Source organism: Engystomops pustulosus, unplaced genomic scaffold (assembly GCF_040894005.1).
Source record: "Engystomops pustulosus unplaced genomic scaffold, aEngPut4.maternal MAT_SCAFFOLD_276, whole genome shotgun sequence".
Lineage (NCBI taxonomy): Eukaryota > Metazoa > Chordata > Amphibia > Anura > Leptodactylidae > Engystomops > Engystomops pustulosus.
The window spans coordinates 73,872-95,322 of NW_027285155.1; positions in this window are offsets into that span (position 1 = coordinate 73,872).

Here is a 21,451-nt window from a genome sequence, read left to right on the forward strand (position 1 = left end):
ATACAGGGTGGCCCTTCTCCTCTCTCTCTCCTTGGTTACACAAGGGGTGGCCTTCCTTCAACCACTCATTGGCTTCTCTCTATTCTCAACGACACCAGGGCTGGCATTCTCTACCACACTCCCGGTTGCACTCTTCTCTCTCCTCTACCACACTCCCGGTTGCACTCTTCTCTCTCCTCTACCACACTCCCGGTTGCACTCTTCTCTCTTCTCTACCACACTCCCGGTTGCACTCTTCTCTACCACACTCCCGGTTGCACTCTTCTCTCTCCTCTACCACACTCCCGGTTGCTCTCTTCTCTCTCCTCTACCACACTCCCGGTTGCACTCTTCTCTCTCCTCTACCAGACTCCCGGTTGCACTCTTCTCTCTCCTCTACCACACTCCCGGTTGCTCTCTTCTCTACCACTCTCCCGGTTGCACTCTTCTCTCTCCTCTACCACACTCCCGGTTGCACTCTTCTCTACCACACTCCCGGTTGCACTCTTCTCTCTCCTCTACCACACTCCCGGTTGCACTCTTCTCTACCACACTCCCGGTTGCACTCTTCTCTCTCCTCTACCACACTCCCGGTTGCACTCTTCTCTACCACACTCCCGGTTGCACTCTTCTCTACCACACTCCCGGTTGCACTCTTCTCTCTCCTCTACCACACTCCCGGTTGCACTCTTCTCTACCACACTCCCGGTTGCTCTCTTCTCTACCACTCTCCCGGTTGCTCTCTCCTCTACCACACTCCCGGTTGCTCTCTCCTCTACCACACTCCCGGTTGCACTCTTCTCTCTTCTCTACCACACTCCCGGTTGCACTCTTCTCTACCACTCTCCCGGTTGCTCTCTCCTCTACCTCACTCCCGGTTGCTCTCTCCTCTACCGCACTCCTGGTTGCACTCTTCTCTCTCCTCTACCACACTCCCGGTTGCACTCTTCTCTCTTCTCTACCACACTCCCGGTTGCACTCTTCTCTACCACTCTCCCGGTTGCACTCTTCTCTACCACACTCCCGGTTGCTCTCTCCTCTCTTCTCTACCACACTCCCGGTTGCACTCTTCTCTACCACACTCCCGGTTGCACTCTTCTCTCTTCTCTACCACACTCCCGGTTGCACTCTTCTCTACCACACTCCCGGTTGCACTCTTCTCTCTTCTCTACCACACTCCCGGTTGCTCTCTCCTCTCTTCTCTACCACGCTCCCGGTTGTACTCTTCTCTACCACACTCCCGGTTGCACTCTTCTCTACCACACTCCCGGTTGCACTCTTCTCTACCACACTCCCGGTTGCACTCTTCTCTCTTCTCTACCACACTCCCGGTTGCACTCTTCTCTCTTCTCTACCACACTCCCGGTTGCACTCTTCTCTACCACACTCCCGGTTGCACTCTTCTCTCTTCTCTACCACTCTCCCGGTTGCACTCTTCTCTCTTCTCTACCACACTCCCGGTTGCACTCTTCTCTACCACACTCCCGGTTGCACTCTTCTCTCTTCTCTACCACACTCCCGATTGCTCTCTTCTCTACCACACTCCCGGTTGCTCTCTCCTCTCTTCTCTACCACACTCCCGGTTGCACTCTTCTCTCTTCTCTACCACACTCCCGGTTGCACTCTTCTCTCTTCTCTACCACACTCCCGGTTGCACTCTTCTCTCTTCTCTACCACACTCCCGGTTGCACTCTTCTCTCTTCTCTACCGCACTCCCGGTTGCTCTCTCCTCTACCACACTCCCGGTTGCACTCTTCTCTCTTCTCTACCACACTCCCGGTAGCTCTCTTCTCTACCACACTCCCGGTTGCTCTTTTTTCTCTCCTCGTTCACACACTGGTTTTAGCTTTTGTATTTTTTGTGTGTGTTTTGTTATTGTTTGGATTTTAATTTAACTTTTGCTTAACTAATGCACTTTGGAAATAAAATGTTAAAATGTTGCAGTTTCTTGACCTCTTACCGGCCAATGGCTCATACACTGACGAGCAAAAGGGCGACAATGACTCCAGGCTCCGTGTCCACTGCTGGACGCCATCATGTTATAGACATCATCTCGGCTTGTCATACAGAAATGTGACGTGTGCATCGGATTCTTGTCATGTTCTGCACCAGGTGGAACCATCTTCCTCTTCTAGTGTCCTTCACATTACAAGCGGTTCTCATATCCCCTATAGCTCAATGTGTGATTGGGATGAAAGGTCTCTAGTTGGCGTGGAGGAGCAGCCATGAAGCCAAGAGAAGCCGCATCATCCAGCTCATCCATAGCGTCACCACCTGCTTCATGATGAGACCACAGATGTCCAGAGACAATAGAGGATTGGGCAAGGAGATGGGTCTGGAAGAGGAATGGGGCAAACATCTCGACTAATACATGGAACAGTTACTATGCGTGTAGGAACATCTAGGGCTGTCTCACAACCAGTGGGGTAGACCAGAATGATGATGGTCTCAATGCTTCAGAGATGATGGAGTAGAAGTTCTGGATTAACCCTCAAACTCCTGGACCTCATCATAACAAAACTCACATGGTCAGAAATGAAGAAAAAAAACCATTCATACCCAAGTGAGTCCCTCATTGTGCACAACAGCCGCAAACTGTAGAGGAGCAAATCCGATTTTGATTAAAACTTAATTAAATCTGAACAAATCTTAAATACAAATGTTATAAAATTATACCAGAAAACCGTAATGATGCAGTTAGATGACAAGAATCAGTATCAGTGAGAGGATTGTCTATAAAATGACGGGAAGCTGATGTGAGAGGTGAAGGACACTGATGCCGCTCTGCCTGACCATAGGGAGAACTGTGCAGCCAACTGTAAAGCTGCACAACCTTCTCTATGATCAGGCAGGAGGAGCCAGGATGATACCTTCAGGTAACATTATTCCCTGGGCCACCCTAGGCCACCGCTCTTACACCACTGCTGACAGAGGAGCCACCAGGGCGCCTCCAGACAGGGCCGGGACAAGCTATTCGGGCTCCCTAGGCAGACAAGTGCCCCCTCTTTAGCTATAGGCCTCTGGAACACGTACCGTAGCTCGGCGGGCACACGGCAGCAGGCGGGGAGAGGAGGAGGGGGAGAGCGCTGCCCCTCTCCATAGGAACATATGGTGCACTGCGCCATAACACGGGAAAAGATAGGACATGTCTTATCTTTTCCCGGGCTATGGAGCGGTACGGAGCCGTGAGCCCATAGAAGTGTATGGGGGACGTATATCGGCCGTATATACATCCCCCATACATGTGTGTGAATGTAGCCTTACAAAGATAAAAAGTAAGAACATCCTGTCTGACTCCATCATTTTTTGGTAAAATGCAGGAACGCCCCTTCTGTAGCCGTAAACTTCATTGTGGGAAAACACGGCGGAACCAGGGACGATCCTATCTTATAGGCGGAGAGAAAATAATTGCCAGAAGAATGGAATCTCAGCAGTCACCAACGATCCATTCACAACAATACAGATATATATCCCTGCAGTCACTATATACTATACACATATATACCCCTGCAGTCACTATATACTATACACATATATATCCCTGCAGTCACTATATACTATACACATATATATCCCTGCAGTCACTATATACTATACACATATATATCCCTGCAGTCACTATATACTATACACATATATATCCCTGCAGTCACTATATACTATACACATATATATCCCTGCAGTCACTATATACTATACACATATATACCCCTGCAGGCACTATATACTATAAACATATATATCCCTGCAGTCACTATATACTATACACATATATATCCCTGCAGTCACTATATACTATACACATATATATCCCTGCAGTCACTATATACTATACACATATATATCCCTGCAGTCACTATATACTATACACATATATATCCCTGCAGTCACTATATACTATACACATATATATCCCTGCAGTCACTATATACTATACACATATATACCCCTGCAGGCACTATATACTATAAACATATATATCCCTGCAGTCACTATATACTATACACATATATATCCCTGCAGTCACTATATACTATACACATATATATCCCTGCAGTCACTATATACTATACACATATATATCCCTGCAGTCACTATATACTATACACATATATATCCCTGCAGTCACTATATACTATACACATATATATCCCTGCAGTCACTATATACTATACACATATATATAGCCCTGCGGTCACTATATACTTTACACATATATATCCCTGCAGTCACTATATACTATACACATATATATCCCTGCAGTCACTATATACTATACACATATATATCCCTGCAGTCACTATACACTGTACACATATATATCCCTGCAGTCACTATATACTATACACATATATATCCCTGCAGACACTATATACTATACAGATATATATCCCTGCAGTCACTATATACTATACACATATATATCCCTGCAGTCACTATATACTATACACATATATACCCCTGCAGTCACTATATACTATAAACATATATATCGCTGCAGTCACTATATACTATACACATATATCCCTGCAGTCACTATACACATATATATCCCTGCAGTCACTATATACTATACACATATATATCCCTGCAGTTACTATATACTATACACATATATATCCCTGCAGTCACTATACACATATATATCCCTGCAGTCACTATATACTATACACATATATACCCCTGCAGTCACTATATACTATACATATATATATAACTGCAGTCACTATATACTATACACATATATATCGCTGCAGTCACTATACACATATATATCCCTGCAGTCACTATATACTATACACATATATACCCCTGCAGTCACTATATACTATACATATATATATCCCTGCAGTCACTATATACTATACACATATATATCCCTGCAGTCACTATATACTATACACATATATATCCCTGCAGTCACTATATACTATACACATATATATCCCTGCAGTCACTATATACTATACACATATATATCCCTACAGTCACTATATACTATACACATATAAATCCCTGCAGTCACTATATACTATACACATATATATCCCTGCAGTCACTATATACTATACAGATATATATCCCTGCAGTCACTCTACACTGTACACATATATATCCCTGCAGTCACTATATACTATACACATATATATCCCTGCAGTCACTATATACTATACAGATATATATCCCTGCAGTCACTATACACTATACACATATATATCCCTGCAGTCACTATATACTATACACATATATACCCCTGCAGTCACTATATACTATACACATATATATCGCTGCAGTCACTATACACATATATATCGCTGCAGTCACTATATACTATACACATATATACCCCTGCAGTCACTATATACTATACATATATATATATCCCTGCAGTCACTATATACTATACACATATATATCCCTGCAGTCACTATATACTATACACATATATATCCCTGCAGTCACTATATACTATACACATATATATCCCTGCAGTCACTATATACTATACACATATATATCCCTGCAGTCGCTATATACTATACACATATATATCCGTGCAGTCGCTATATACTATACACATATATATCCCTGCAGTCACTATATACTATACACATATATACCCCTGCAGTCACTATATACTATACACATATATATCGCTGCAGTCACTATACACTATACACATATATATCCCTGCAGTCACTATACACTGTACACATATATCCCTGCAGTCACTATATACTATACACATATATATCCCTGCAGTCACTATATACTATACATATATATATCCCTGCAGTCACTATATACTATACACATATATATCCCTGCAGTCACTATACACTGTACACATATATATCCCTGCAGTCACTATACACTGTACACATATATATCCCTGCAGTCACTATATACTATACAGATATATATCCCTGCAGTCACTATATACTATACACATATATATCCCTGCAGTCACTATACACTGTACACATATATATCCCTGCAGTCACTATACACTGTACACATATATATCCCTGCAGTCACTATACACTATACAGATATATATCCCTGCAGTCACTATACACTATACACATATATATCCCTGCAGTCACTATACACTGTACACATATATATCCCTGCAGTCACTATATACTATACAGATATATATCCCTGCAGTCACTATATACTATACACATATATAACCCTGCAGTCACTATATACTATACAGATATATATCCCTGCAGTCACTATACACTGTACACATATATATCCCTGCAGTCACTATATACTATACACATATATATCCCTGCAGTCACTATATACTGTACACATATATATCCCTGCAGTCACTATATACTGTACAGATATATATCCCTGCAGTCACTATATACTGTACACATATATATCCCTGCAGTCACTATATACTATACACATATATATCCCTGCAGTCACTATATACTATACATATATATATCCCTGCAGTCACTATATACTATACACATATATATCCCTGCAGTCACTATACACTGTACACATATATATCCCTGCAGTCACTATACACTGTACACATATATATCCCTGCAGTCACTATATACTATACAGATATATATCCCTGCAGTCACTATATACTATACACATATATATCCCTGCAGTCACTATACACTGTACACATATATATCCCTGCAGTCACTATACACTGTACACATATATATCCCTGCAGTCACTATACACTATACAGATATATATCCCTGCAGTCACTATACACTATACACATATATATCCCTGCAGTCACTATACACTGTACACATATATATCCCTGCAGTCACTATATACTATACAGATATATATCCCTGCAGTCACTATATACTATACACATATATAACCCTGCAGTCACTATATACTATACAGATATATATCCCTGCAGTCACTATACACTGTACACATATATATCCCTGCAGTCACTATATACTATACACATATATATCCCTGCAGTCACTATATACTGTACACATATATATCCCTGCAGTCACTATATACTGTACAGATATATATCCCTGCAGTCACTATATACTGTACACATATATATCCCTGCAGTCACTATATACTATACATATATATATCCCTGCAGTCACTATATACTATACACATATATATCCCTGCAGTCACTATATACTATACACATATATATCCCTGCAGTCACTATATATTATACACATATATATCCCTGCAGTCACTATATACTATACACATATATATCCCTGCAGTCACTATATACTGTACAGATATATATCCCTGCCGTCACTATACACTGTACACATATATAACCCTGCAGTCACTATATACTATACAGATATATATCCCTGCAGTCACTATACACTGTACACATATATATCCCTGCAGTCACTATACACTGTACACATATATATCCCTGCAGTCACTATATACTATACAGATATATATCCCTGCAGTCACTATTCACTATACACATATATACCCCTGCAGTCACTATATACTATACACATATATATCCCTGCAGTCACTATACACTGTACACATATATATCCCTGCAGTCACTATATACTATACACATATATATCACTGCAGTCACTATATACTGTACAGATATATATCCCTGCAGTCACTATATACTGTACACATATATATCCCTGCAGTCACTATATACTGTACACATATATATCCCTGCAGTCACTATATACTATACATATATATATCCCTGCAGTCACTATATACTATACACATATATATCCCTGCAGTCACTATATACTATACACATATATATCACTGCAGTCACTATATACTATACACATATATATCCCTGCAGTCACTATATACTATACACATATATATCCCTGCAGTCACTATATACTGTACAGATATATATCCCTGCCGTCACTATATACTGTACAGATATATATCCCTGCAGTCACTATATACTGTACACATATATATCCCTGCAGTCACTATATACTGTACACATATATATCCCTGCAGTCACTATATACTGTACAGATATATATCCCTGCAGTCACTATATACTATACACATATATATCCCTGCAGTCACTATATACTATACACATATATATCCCTGCAGTCACTATATACTGTACAGATATATATCCCTGCAGTCACTATATACTGTACAGATATATATCCCTGCAGTCACTATATACTGTACAGATATATAACCCTGCAGTCACTATATACTATACACATATATATCCCTGCAGTCACTATGCACTGTACACATATATATCCCTGCAGTCACTATACACTGTACACATATATATCCCTGCAGTCACTATATACTATACAGATATATATCCCTGCAGTCACTATATACTGTACAGATATATATCCCTGCAGTCACTATACACTGTACACATATATATCCCTGCAGTCACTATATACTATACAGATATATATCCCTGCAGTCACTATATACTGTACACATATATATCCCTGCAGTCACTATATACTGTACACATATATATCCCTGCAGTCACTATATACTGTACAGATATATATCCCTGCAGTCACTATATACTGTACACATATATATCCCTGCAGTCACTATATACTATACACATATATATCCCTGCAGTCACTATATACTATACATATATATATCCCTGCAGTCACTATATACTGTACAGATATATATCCCTGCAGTCACTATATACTATACATATATATATATCCCTGCAGTCACTATATACTGTACAGATATATATCCCTGCAGTCACTATATACTGTACAGATATATATCCCTGCAGCCACTATACACTGTACAGATATATAACCCTGCAGTCACTATATACTATACACATATATATCCCTGCAGTCACTATGCACTGTACACATATATATCCCTGCAGTCACTATACACTGTACACATATATATCCCTGCAGTCACTATACACTATACAGATATATATCCCTGCAGTCACTATATACTGTACAGATATATATCCCTGCAGTCACTATACACTGTACACATATATATCCCTGCAGTCACTATATACTATACAGATATATATCCCTGCAGTCACTATATACTGTACACATATATATCCCTGCAGTCACTATATACTATACACATATATATCCCTGCAGTCACTATATACTATACACATATATATCCCTGCAGTCACTATATACTGTACACATATATATCCCTGCAGTCACTATATACTGTACACATATATATCCCTGCAGTCACTATATACTGTACACATATATATCCCTGCAGTCACTATATACTATACACATATATATCCCTGCAGTCACTATATACTGTACAGATATATATCCCTGCAGTCACTATATACTATACACATATATATCCCTGCAGTCACTATATACTATACATATATATTTATCCCTGCAGTCACTATATACTATACAGATATATATCCCTGCAGTCACTATATACTATACAGATATATATCCCTGCAGTCACTATATACTATACAGATATATATCCCTGCAGTCACTATATACTATACACATATATATCCCTGCAGTCACTATATGCTATACACATATATATCCCTGCAGTCACTATATACTATACACATATATATCCCTGCAGTCACTATATACTATACACATATATATCCCTGCAGTCACTATATACTATACACATATATATCCCTGCAGTCACTATATACTATACATATATATTTATCCCTGCAGTCACTATATACTATACAGATATATATCCCTGCAGTCACTATATACTATACAGATATATATCCCTGCAGTCACTATATACTATACACATATATATCCCTGCAGTCACTATATACTATACACATATATATCCCTGCAGTCACTATATACTATACACATATATATCCCTGCAGTCACTATATACTATACACATATATATCCCTGCAGTCACTATATACTATACACATATATATCCCTGCAGTCACTATATACTATACACATATATATCCCTGCAGTCACTATATACTATACATATATATCCCTGCAGTCACTATATAATGTACACATATATATCCCTTCAGTCACTATATACTATACACATATATATCCCTGCAGTCACTATATACTATACATATATATATCCCTGCAGTCACTATATAATGTACACATATATATCCCTGCAGTCACTATATACTATACATATATACACTCACTGGCCACTTTATTAGGTACACCTGTCCAACTGCTCGTTAACACTTAATTTCTAATCAGCCAATCACATGGCGGCAGTGCATTTAGGCATGTAGACATGGTCAAGACAATCTCCTGCAGTTCTCCCGAGCATCAGTATGGGGAAGAAAGGTGATTTGTGGCCTTTGAACGTGGCATGGTTGTTGGTGCCAGAAGGGCTGGTCTGAGTATTTCAGAAACTGCTGATCTACTGGGATTTTCATGCACAACCATCTCTAGGGTTTACAGAGAATGGTCCGAAAAAGAAAAAACATCCAGTGAGCGGCAGTTCTGTGGGCGGAAATGCCTTGTTGATGCCAGAGGTCAGAGGAGAATGGGCAGACTGGTTCGAGCTGATAGAAAGGCAACAGTGACTCAAATCGCCACCCGTTACAACCAAGGTAGGCAGAAGAGCATCTCTGAACGCACAGTACGTTGAACCTTGAGGCAGATGGGCTACAGCAGCAGAAGACCACACCGGGTGCCACTCCTTTCAGCTAAGAACAGGAAACTGAGACTACAATTTGAAATCGGACAGTAGAAGATTGGAAAAACGTTGCCTGGTCTGATGAGTCTCGATTTCTGCTGCGACATTCGGATGGTAGGGTCAGAATTTGGTACAACAACATGAAAGCATGGATCCATCCTGCCTTGTATCAGCGGCTCAGGCTGGTGGTGCTGGTGTCATGGATCCATCCTGCCTTGTATCAGCGGCTCAGGCTGGTGGTGGTGGTGTCATGGATCCATCCTGCCTTGTATCAGCGGCTCAGGCTGGTGGTGGTGGTGTCATGGATCCATCCTGCCTTGTATCAGCGGCTCAGGCTGGTGGTGGTGGTGTCATGGATCCATCCTGCCTTGTATCAGCGGGTCAGGCTGGTGGTGGTGGTGTCATGGTTCCATCCTGCCTTGTATCAGCGGCTCAGGCTGGTGGTGGTGGTGTCATGGATCCATCCTGCCTTGTATCAGCGGGTCAGGCTGGTGGTGGTGGTGTCATGGATCCATCCTGCCTTGTATCAGCGGCTCAGGCTGGTGGTGGTGGTGTCATGGATCCATCCTGCCTTGTATCAGCGGCTCAGGCTGGTGGTGGTGGTGTCATGGATCCATCCTGCCTTGTATCAGCGGCTCAGGCTGGTGGTGTCATGGATCCATCCTGCCTTGTATCAGCGGGTCAGGCTGGTGCTGGTGGTGTCATGGATCCATCCTGCCTTGTATCAGCGGGTCAGGCTGGTGGTGGGGGTGTCATGGATCCATCCTGCCTTGTATCAGCGGTTCAGGCTGGTGGTGGTGGTGTCATGGATCCATCCTGCATTGTATCAGCGGCTCAGGCTGGTGGTGGTGGTGTCATGGATCCATCCTGCCTTTTATCAGCGGGTCAGGCTGGTGGTGGTGGTGTCATGGATCCATCCTGCCTTGTATCAGCGGGTCAGGCTGGTGGTGGTGGTGTCATGGATCCATCCTGCCTTGTATCAGCGGCTCAGGCTGGTGGTGCTGGTGTCATGGATCCATCCTGCCTTGTATCAGCGGGTCAGGCTGTTGGTGGTGGTGTCATGGATCCATCCTGCCTTGTATCAGCGGCTCAGGCTGGTGGTGGTGGTGTCATGGATCCATCCTGCCTTGTATCAGCGGCTCAGGCTGGTGGTGGTGGTGTCATTAATCCATCCTGCCTTGTATCAGCGGCTCAGGCTGGTGGTGGTGGTGTCATGGATCCATCCTGCCTTGTATCAGCGGGTCAGGTTGGTGGTGGTGGTGTCATGGATCTATCCTGCCTTGTATCAGCGGCTCAGGCTGGTGGTGCTGGTGTCATGGATCCATCCTGCCTTGTATCAGCGGCTCAGGCTGGTGGTGGTGGTGTCATGGATCCATCGTGCCTTGTATCAGCGGGTCAGGCTGGTGGTGGTGGTGTCATGGATCCATCCTGCCTTGTATCAGCGGGTCAGGCTGGTGGTGGTGGTGTCATGGATCCATCCTGCCTTGTATCAGCGGCTCAGGCTGGTGGTGCTGGTGTCATGGATCCATCCTGCCTTGTATCAGCGGGTCAGGCTGGTGGTGCTGGTGTCATGGGTCCATCCTGCCTTGTATCAGCGGGTCAGGCTGGTGGTGGTGTCATGGATCCATCCTGCCTTGTATCAGCGGCTCAGGCTGGTGGTGATGGTGGTGGATCCATCCTGCCTTGTATCAGCGGGTCAGGCTGGTGATGGTGTCATGGATCCATCCTGTCTTGTATCAGCGGCTCAGGCTGGTGCTGGTGGTGTCATGGATCCATCCTGCCTTGTATCAGCGGCTCAGGCTGGTGGTGGTGTCATGGATCCATCCTGCCTTGTATCAGCGGCTCAGGCTGGTGGTGGTGGTGTCATGGATCCATCCTGCCTTGTATCAGCGGGTCAGGCTGGTGGTGCTGGTGTCATGGATCCATCCTGCCTTGTATCAGCGGCTCAGGCTGGTGGTGGTGGTGTCATGGATCCATCCTGCCTTGTATCAGCGGCTCAGGCTGGTGGTGCTGGTGTCATGGATCCATCCTGCCTTGTATAAGCGGGTCAGGCTGGTGGTGGTGGTGTCATGGATCCATCCTGCCTTGTATCAGCGGGTCAGGCTGGTGGTGGTGGTGTCATGGATCCATCCTGCCTTGTATCAGCGGCTCAGGCTGGTGGTGGTGCCATGGATCCATCCTGCCTTGTATCAGCGGGTCAGGCTGGTGGTGGTGTCATGGATCCATCCTGCCTTGTATCAGCGGCTCAGGCTGGTGGTGGTGGTGTCATGGATCCATCCTGCCTTGTATCAGCGGGTCAGGCTGGTGGTGGTGGTGTCATGGATCCATCCTGCCTTGTATCAGCGGCTCAGGCTGGTGGTGGTGGTGTCATGGATCCATCCTGCCTTGTATCAGCGGCTCAGGCTGGTGCTGGTGGTGTCATGGATCCATCCTGCCTTGTATCAGCGGCTCAGGCTGGTGGTGCTGGTGTCATGGATCCATCCTGCCTTGTATCAGCGGCTCAGGCTGGTGGTGCTGGTGTCATGGATCCATCCTGCCTTGTATCAGCGGCTCAGGCTGGTGCTGGTGGTGTCATGGATCCATCCTGCCTTGTATCAGCGGGTCAGGCTGGTGGTGGTGGTGTCATGGATCCATCCTGCCTTGTATCAGCGGGTCAGGCTGGTGCTGGTGGTGTCATGGATCCATCCTGCCTTGTATCAGCGGCTCAGGCTGGTGGTGGTGGTGTCATGGATCCATCCTGCCTTGTATCAGCGGGTCAGGCTGGTGGTGCTGGTGTCATGGGTCCATCCTGCCTTGTATCAGCGGCTCAGGCTGGTGCTGGTGGTGTCATGGATCCATCCTGCCTTGTATCAGCGGGTCAGGCTGGTGATGGTGTCATGGATCCATCCTGTCTTGTATCAGCGGCTCAGGCTGGTGCTGGTGGTGTCATGGATCCATCCTGCCTTGTATCAGCGGCTCAGGCTGGTGGTGGTGGTGTCATGGATCCATCCTGCCTTGTATCAGCGGCTCAGGCTGGTGGTGGTGGTGTCATGGATCCATCCTGCCTTGTATCAGCGGCTCAGGCTGGTGGTGGTGGTGTCATGGATCCATCCTGCCTTGTATCAGCGGGTCAGGCTGGTGGTGGTGGTGTCATGGATCCATCCTGCCTTGTATCAGCGGGTCAGGCTGGTGGTGGTGTCATGGATCCATCCTGCCTTGTATCAGCGGGTCAGGCTGGTGGTGGTGGTGTCATGGATCCATCCTGCCTTGTATCAGCGGGTCAGGCTGGTGGTGGTGGTGTCATGGATCCATCCTGCCTTGTATCAGCGGGTCAGGCTGGTGGTGGTGTCATGGATCCATCCTGCCTTGTATCACCGGGTCAGGCTGGTGGTGGTGGTGTCATGGATCCATCCTGCCTTGTATCAGCGGGTCAGGCTGGTGGTGGTGGTGTCATGGATCCATCCTGCCTTGTATCAGCGGCTCAGGCTGGTGGTGGTGGTGTCATGGATCCATCCTGCCTTGTATCAGCGGGTCAGGCTGGTGGTGGTGGTGTCATGGATCCATCCTGCCTTGTATCAGCGGGTCAGGCTGGTGGTGCTGGTGTCATGGATCCATCCTGCCTTGTATCAGCGGGTCAGGCTGGTGGTGGTGGTGTCATGGATCCATCCTGCCTTGTATCAGCGGGTCAGGCTGGTGGTGGTGTCATGGATCCATCCTGCCTTGTATCACCGGGTCAGGCTGGTGGTGGTGTCATGGATCCATCCTGCCTTGTATCAGCGGGTCAGGCTGGTGCTGGTGGTGTCATGGATCCATCCTGCCTTGTATCAGCGGGTCAGGCTGGTGGTGGTGGTGTCATGGATCCATCCTGCCTTGTATCAGCGGGTCAGGCTGGTGGTGGTGTCATGGATCCATCCTGCCTTGTATCACCGGGTCAGGCTGGTGGTGGTGGTGTCATGGATCCATCCTGCCTTGTATCAGCGGGTCAGGCTGGTGGTGGTGGTGTCATGGATCCATCCTGCCTTGTATCAGCGGCTCAGGCTGGTGGTGGTGGTGTCATGGATCCATCCTGCCTTGTATCAGCGGGTCAGGCTGGTGGTGCTGGTGTCATGGGTCCATCCTGCCTTGTATCAGCGGGTCAGGCTGGTGGTGGTGGTGTCATGGATCCATCCTGCCTTGTATCAGCGGGTCAGGCTGGTGGTGGTGGTGTCATGGATCCATCCTGCCTTGTATCAGCGGGTCAGGCTGGTGGTGCTGGTGTCATGGATCCATCCTGCCTTGTATCAGCGGGTCAGGCTGGTGGTGGTGGTGTCATGGATCCATCCTGCCTTGTATCAGCGGCTCAGGCTGGTGGTGCTGGTGGTGTCATGGATCCAACCTGCCTTGTATCAGCGGCTCAGGCTGGTGGTGGTGGTGTCATGGATCCATCCTGCCTTGTATCAGCGGGTCAGGTTGGTGGTGGTGGTGTCATGGATCTATCCTGCCTTGTATCAGCGGCTCAGGCTGGTGGTGCTGGTGTCATGGATCCATCCTGCCTTGTATCACCGGCTCAGGCTGGTGGTGGTGGTGTCATGGATCCATCCTGCCTTGTATCAGCGGGTCAGGCTGGTGGTGGTGGTGTCATGGATCCATCCTGCCTTGTATCAGCGGGTCAGGCTGGTGGTGGTGGTGTCATGGATCCATCCTGCCTTGTATCAGCGGGTCAGGCTGGTGGTGGTGGTGTCATGGATCCATCCTGCCTTGTATCAGCGGCTCAGGCTGGTGGTGCTGGTGTCATGGATCCATCCTGCCTTGTATCAGCGGGTCAGGCTGGTGGTGCTGGTGTCATGGGTCCATCCTGCCTTGTATCAGCGGGTCAGGCTGGTGGTGGTGTCATGGATCCATCCTGCCTTGTATCAGCGGCTCAGGATGGTGGTGGTGGTGGTGGATCCATCCTGCCTTGTATCAGCGGGTCAGGCTGGTGATGGTGTCATGGATCCATCCTGTCTTGTATCAGCGGCTCAGGCTGGTGCTGGTGGTGTCATGGATCCATCCTGCCTTGTATCAGCGGCTCAGGCTGGTGGTGGTGTCATGGATCCATCCTGCCTTGTATCAGCGGCTCAGGCTGGTGGTGGTGGTGTCATGAATCCATCCTGCCTTGTATCAGCGGGTCAGGCTGGTGGTGGTGTCATGGATCCATCCTACCTTGTATCACCGGGTCAGGCTGGTGGTGGTGGTGTCATGGATCCATCCTGCCTTGTATCAGCGGTCAGGCTGGTGGTGGTGGTGTCATGGATCCATCCTGCCTTGTATCAGCAGCTCAGGCTGGTGGTGGTGGTGTCATGGATCCATCCTGCCTTGTATCAGCGGGTCAGGCTGGTGCTGGTGGTGGTGTCATGGATCCATCCTGCCTTGTATCAGCGGCTCAGGCTGGTGCTGGTGTCATGGATCCATCCTGCCTTGTATCAGCGGCTCAGGCTGGTGGTGGTGTCATGGATCCATCCTGCCTTGTATCAGCGGGTCAGGCTGGTGGTGGTGGTGTCATGGATCCATCCTGCCTTGTATCAGCGGCTCAGGCTGGTGGTGGTGGTGTCATGGATCCATCCTGCCTTGTATCAGCGGCTCAGGCTGGTGGTAGTGGTGTCATGGATCCATCCTGCCTTGTATCAGCGGCTCAGGCTGGTGGTGGTGGTGTCATGGATCCATCCTGCCTTGTATCAGCGGCTCAGGCTGGTGCTGGTGGTGTCATGGATCCATCCTGCCTTGTATCAGCGGCTCAGGCTGGTGGTGGTGGTGTCATGGATCCATCCTGCCTTGTATCAGCGGCTCAGGCTGGTGGTGCTGGTGTCATGGATCCATCCTGCCTTGTATCAGCGGCTCAGGCTGGTGGTGGTGGTGTCATGGATCCATCCTGCCTTGTATCAGCGGCTCAGGCTGGTGGTGCTGGTGTCATGGATCCATCCTGCCTTGTATCAGCGGCTCAGGCTGGTGGTGGTGGTGTCATGGATCCATCCTGCCTTGTATCAGCGGCTCAGGCTGGTGGTGGTGGTGTCATGGATCCATCCTGCCTTGTATCAGCGGGTCAGGCTGGTGGTGGTGGTGTCATGGGTCCATCCTGCCTTGTACCAGCGGCTCAGGCTGGTGGTGGTGGTGTCATGGATCCATCCTGCCTTGTATCAGCGGGTCAGGCTGGTGGTGGTGGTGTCATGGGTCCATCCTGCCTTGTACCAGCGGCTCAGGCTGGTGGTGGTGGTGTCATGGATCCATCCTGCCTTGTATCAGCGGCTCAGGCTGGTGGTGGTGGTGTCATGGATCCATCCTGCCTTGTATCAGCGGGTCAGGCTGGTGGTGGTGGTGTCATGGATCCATCCTGCCTTGTATCAGCGGCTCAGGCTGGTGGTGCTGGTGTCATGGATCCATCCTGCCTTGTATCAGCGGCTCAGGCTGGTGGTGGTGGTGTCATGGATCCATCCTGCCTTGTATCAGCGGGTCAGGCTGGTGGTGGTGGTGTCATGGATCCATCCTGCCTTGTATAAGCGGGTCAGGCTGGTGGTGGTGGTGTCATGGATCCATTCTGCCTTGTATCAGCGGCTCAGGCTGGTGGTGCTGGTGTCATGGATCCATCCTGCCTTGTATCAGCGGCTCAGGCTGGTGGTGGTGGTGTCATGGATCCATCCTGCCTTGTATCAGCGGCTCAGGCTGGTGGTGCTGGTGTCATGGATCCATCCTGCCTTCTATCAGCGGGTCAGGCTGGTGGTGGTGGTGTCATGGATCCATCCTGCCTTGTATCAGCGGGTCAGGCTGGTGGTGGTGGTGTCATGGGTCCATCCTGCCTTGTACCAGCGGCTCAGGCTGGTGGTGGTGGTGTCATGGATCCATCCTGCCTTGTATCAGCGGGTCAGGCTGGTGGTGGTGGTGTCATGGATCCATCCTGCCTTGTATCAGCGGGTCAGGCTGGTGGTGGTGGTGTCATGGATCCATCCTGCCTTGTATCAGCGGGTCAGGCTGGTGGTGCTGGTGTCATGGATCCATCCTGCCTTGTATCAGCGGCTCAGGCTGGTGGTGGTGGTGTCATGGATCCATCCTGCCCTGTATCAGCGGGTCAGGCTGGTGGTGGTGGTGTCATGGATCCATCCTGCCTTGTATCAGCGGGTCAGGCTGGTGGTGCTGGTGTCATGGATCCATCCTGCCTTGTATCAGCGGGTCAGGCTGGTGGTGGTGGTGTCATGGATCCATCCTGCCTTGTATCAGCGGCTCAGGCTGGTGGTGCTGGTGTCATGGATCCATCCTGCCTTGTATCAGCGGGTCAGGCTGGTGGTGGTGGTGTCATGGATCCATCCTGCCTTGTATCAGCGGGTCAGGCTGGTGGTGGTGTCATGGATCCATCCTGCCTTGTATCAGCGGCTCAGGCTGGTGGTGGTGGTGTCATGGATCCATCCTGCCTTGTATCAGCGGCTCAGGCTGGTGGTGCTGGTGTCATGGATCCATCCTGCCTTGTATCAGCGGGTCAGGCTGGTGGTGGTGGTGTCATGGATCCATCCTGCCTTGTATCAGCGGGTCAGGCTGGTGGTGGTGGTGTCATGGATCCATCCTGCCTTGTATCAGCGGGTCAGGCTGGTGGTGGTGGTGTCATGGATCCATCCTGCCTTGTATCAGCGGCTCAGGCTGGTGGTGGTGGTGTCATGGATCCATCCTGCCTTGTATCAGCGGCTCAGGCTGGTGGTGGTGGTGTCATGGATCCATCCTGCCTTGTATCAGCGGCTCAGGCTGGTAGTGGTGGTGTCATGGATCCATCCTGCCTTGTATCAGCGGGTCAGGCTGGTGGTGGTGGTGTCATGGATCCATCCTGCCTTGTATCAGCGGGTCAGGCTGGTGCTGGTGGTGTCATGGATCCATCCTGCCTTGTATCAGCGGCTCAGGCTGGTGGTGGTGGTGTCATGGATCCATCCTGCCTTGTATCAGCGCGTCAGGCTGGTGGTGCTGGTGTCATGGATCCATCCTGCCTTGTATCAGCGGGTCAGGCTGGTGGTGCTGGTGGTGTCATGGATCCATCCTGCCTTGTATCAGCGGCTCAGGCTGGTGGTGGTGGTGGTGGTGTCATGGATCCATCCTGCCTTGTATCAGTGGGTCAGGCTGGTGGTGGTGGTGTCATGGATCCATCCTGGCTTGTATCAGCGGCTCAGGCTGGTGGTGGTGGTGTCATGGATCCATCCTGCCTTGTATCAGCGGCTCAGGCTGGTGGTGCTGGTGTCATGGATCCATCCTGCCTTGTATCAGCGGCTCAGGCTGGTGCTGGTGGTGTCATGGATCCATCCTGCCTTGTATCAGCGGGTCAGGCTGGTGGTGGTGGTGTCATGGATCCATCCTGCCTTGTATCAGCGGCTCAGGCTGGTGGTGGTGGTGTCATGGATCCATCCTGCCTTGTATCAGTGGGTCAGGCTGGTGCTGGTGGTGTCATGGATCCATCCTGCCTTGTATCAGCGGGTCAGGCTGGTGGTGGTGGTGTCATGGATCCATCCTGCCTTGTATCAGTGGGTCAGGCTGGTGCTGGTGGTGTCATGGGTCCATCCTGCCTTGTATCAGCGGCTCAGGCTGGTGGTGGTGGTGTCATGGGTCCATCCTGCCTTGTATCAGCGGGTCAGGCTGGTGGTGGTGGTGTCATGGATCCATCCTGCCTTGTATCAGCGGCTCAGGCTGGTGGTGGTGGTGTCATGGATCCATCCTGCCTTCTATCAGCGGGTCAGGCTGGTGGTGCTGGTGTCATGGATCCATCCTGCCTTGTATCAGCGGCTCAGGCTGGTGGTGGTGTCATGGGTCCATCCTGCCTTGTATCAGCGGGTCAGGCTGGTGGTGGTCGTGTCATGGATCCATCCTGCCTTGTATCAGCGGGTCAGGCTGGTGGTGCTGGTGTCATGGATCCATCCTGCCTTGTATCAGCGGGTCAGGCTGGTGGTGGTGGTGTCATGGATCCATCCTGCCTTGTATCAGCGGGTCAGGCTGGTGGTGGTGGTGTCATGGATCCATCCTGCCTTGTATCAGCGGCTCAGGCTGGTGGTGGTGGTGTCATGGATCCATCCTGCCTTGTATCAGCGGCTCAGGCTGGTGGTGGTGGTGTCATGGATCCATCCTGCCTTGTATCAGCGGGTCAGGCTGGTGCTGGTGGTGTCATGGATCCATCCTGCCTTGTATCAGCGGGTCAGGCTGGTGGTGCTGGTGTCATGGATCCATCTTGCCTTGTATCAGCGGGTCAGGCTGGTGGTGGTGGTGTCATGGGTCCATCCTGCCTTGTATCAGCGGGTCAGGCTGGTGGTGGTGGTGTCATGGATCCATCCTGCCTTGTATCAGCGGCTCAGGCTGGTGGTGGTGGTGTCATGGATCCATCCTGCCTTGTATCAGCGGGTCAGGCTGGTGGTGGTGGTGTCATGGATCCATCCTGCCTTGTATGAGCGGGTCAGGCTGGTGGTGGTGGTGTCATGGATCCATCCTGCCTTGTATCAGCGGCTCAGGCTGGTGGTGGTGGTGTCATGGATCCATCCTGCCTTGTATCAGCGGGTCAGGCTGGTGCTGGTGTCATGGATCCATCCTGCCTTGTATCAGCGGCTCAGGCTGGTGGTGGTGGTGTCATGGATCCATCCTGCCTTGTATCAGCGGGTCAGGCTGGTGGTGCTGGTGTCATGGATCCATCCTGCCTTGTATCAGCGGGTCAGGCTGGTGGTGGTGTCATGGGTCCATCCTGCCTTGTATCAGCGGGTCAGGCTGGTGGTGGTGGTGTCATGGATCCATCCTGCCTTGTATCAGCGGCTCAGGCTGGTGGTGCTGGTGTCATGGATCCATCCTGCCTTGTATCAGCGGGTCAGGCTGGTGGTGGTGGTGTCATGGATCCATCCTGCCTTGTATCAGCGGGTCAGGCTGGTGGTGGTGGTGTCATGGATCCATCCTGCCTTGTATCAGCGGCTCAGGCTGGTGGTGGTGGTGTCATGGATCCATCCTGCCTTGTATCAGCGGGTCAGGCTGGTGGTGGTGGTGTCATGGATCCATCCTGCCTTGTATCAGCGGGTCAGGCTGGTGGTGGTGGTGTCAGGGATCCATCCTGCCTTGTATCAGCGGGTCAGGCTGGTGGTGGTGGTGTCATGGATCCATCCTGCCTTGTATCAGCGGCTCAGGCTGGTGGTGGTGGTGTCATGGATCCATCCTGCCTTGTATCAGCGGGTCAGGCTGGTGGTGGTGGTGTCATGGATCCATCCTGCCTTGTATCAGCGGCTCAGGCTGGTGCTGGTGGTGTCATGGATCCATCCTGCCTTGTATCAGCGGCTCAGGCTGGTGCTGGTGGTGTCATGGATCCATCTTGCCTTTTATCAGCGGCTCAGGCTGGTGGTGCTGGTGTCATGGATCCATCCTGCCTTGTATCAGCGGCTCAGGCTGGTGGTGGTGGTGTCATGGATCCATCCTGCCTTGTATCAGCGGCTCAGGCTGGTGGTGGTGGTGTCATGGATCCATCCTGCCTTGTATCAGCGGGTCAGGCTGGTGGTGGTGGTGTCATGGATCCATCCTGCCTTGTATCAGCGGGTCAGGCTGGTGGTGCTGGTGGTGTCATGGATCCATCCTGCCTTGTATCAGCGGGTCAGGCTGGTGGTGGTGGTGTCATGGATCCATCCTGCCTTGTATCAGCGGGTCATGCTGGTGCTGGTGGTGTCATGGATCCATCCTGCCTTGTATCAGCGGCTCAGGCTGGTGGTGGTGGTGTCATGGATCCATCCTGCCTTGTATCAGCGGCTCAGGCTGGTGGTGGGGGTGTCATGGATCCATCCTGCCTTGTATCAGCGGGTCAGGC